We start from the raw sequence: 1,628 nt of genomic DNA on the forward strand, positions 1-1,628 counted from the left end.
GTTGGAAAATGAGGGTAGAGGAGGGGGAAATTTGAGTGATCTCCTTAGGGTAGGATACTGCGGGTGATAGCAACTTTGTGCCATTGACAGCCCTTAAACATGGCAACGGTGGGAACTGCCAAACAGAAGGGACTCAAAAAGGATAAAAAATAAAAAAAGTGAAAAGACTGACACTTCTAGTGCCAAGAAAGAAAAAGTTGTGCAGGGTAAAGTGAAGATCAGTAGGCGAGAAGTGACGATGTGGCTTAAAAAGAAGCGTGATGATGGGAAAAAGAAGGGAGATGTAGGGGAGAGAAGAGGGCCTTTTATTCATTGGATAAAAAATGGATGCAGAGAAGTTATTATTAACAACACCTTATCGTGATGAGGACGAATCAGAAAGACCCATGAGGAGAAATAATATACAGTTCTAGTGCAAAAATTGAAGCAAGCAGAAAACGCTAAAAGTGGTATAACAGTCCACTCCACAAACAAAAATATGATGCCTTCTCCAAAGACACATCCTGGTATGCATCATTATGCAAGGGACTACAGTCCTCAAGAAGATGGGTGACCTTTATGGGCCCTACTTCATTGAAGGGCTTACCTTAGTAAAGAAGCAACATACACAGGTGGTTTGAGGGGCATGGTGGAGTCTCCTCTCCTCTGAAGTGTAACTTAACAAACGAAACTCAGAGGCGGGAGTCTACCTCTGAAGGCCCAAGACGATACACGCACAAAGGGAAGGTCAACTGGAAGGCGAATTTCGCTATTTGGTTTATCCACAGATTGCTTGCTTTATCAACATTACTTAACTTACTTCAAACTTCAATTTTGAACAGAGGAATATGCTCTACCCCTATGCTTTTTGCTGTTCACTTGTGCTGAAATTATTAAAATCACTGTTAAGTGATTTACCACATTGTTATTTTGTCACACACAAGATTAAATCAGTAGCACCCATAATTTTCAAGTCTGTAGCTGCTACCATAGGCAGGAAGTATCATATGATGCAGCAGAATAGTAAATGTATAATAAATTTCATGTTATAAAGGGTAAGGTGAAGGAGAATGGTTTAGTTTAGGTCAGACAGAGGGTTATATTGTGTAAAGAAGAGTTTGCAGGCAAGCAAGGATGTTTAAAATTATTTATAAACACTTGTTTAATGTACGAGAATATTTTGTCTGGGAGCTAGTTATTTCATAGTACTAGATGTCAGAATTTAAGTGTTTGTTCCTTTTTTTATAATGATATTGTAGAACTGTTAGAGAGGTGGTAGATAATGATTGATGTTGATTTGTATTTATAATTTCATGTGAGCTTATACTAACAATGCTTACTAAGTTATGTTTGACTTAAAATAATAACAAAGATAACATCATAAGTCTTAGCCGTGGTGATACTAATTATCTGGCTTCCTGAATCGTAATTCATTCTTCGCTTTTCATAGGTTCCCTCTAATGGGAAGTTGCTGTCTTGAAGATGTATCTGTGTCATCTTAATTAGGTGTAGCCACTGAAACTCAGAGGGAAAATGCATATCTAGGGAGAGTGGAGATCAAAAGTCTCCAAAAATCATACCTGGTAAACCTAAATTTCATCCATGCACAAACTTAGAGAGATGCAGATATAGGTATTAGATAGATATAT

The 1,628-nt window shown here is 37.7% G+C and overlaps 1 pseudogene; it reads left to right on the top strand.

Moving 5' to 3' along the window:
* Positions 1-1,595, top strand: part of LOC119586561 — a 5,197-nt pseudogene extending 3,602 nt beyond the window's left edge.
* The last annotated feature ends 33 nt before the right edge of the window (positions 1,596-1,628 follow it).

This window comes from Penaeus monodon, chromosome 21 (assembly GCF_015228065.2).
Source record: "Penaeus monodon isolate SGIC_2016 chromosome 21, NSTDA_Pmon_1, whole genome shotgun sequence".
Taxonomy (NCBI): Eukaryota; Metazoa; Arthropoda; class Malacostraca; order Decapoda; family Penaeidae; genus Penaeus; species Penaeus monodon.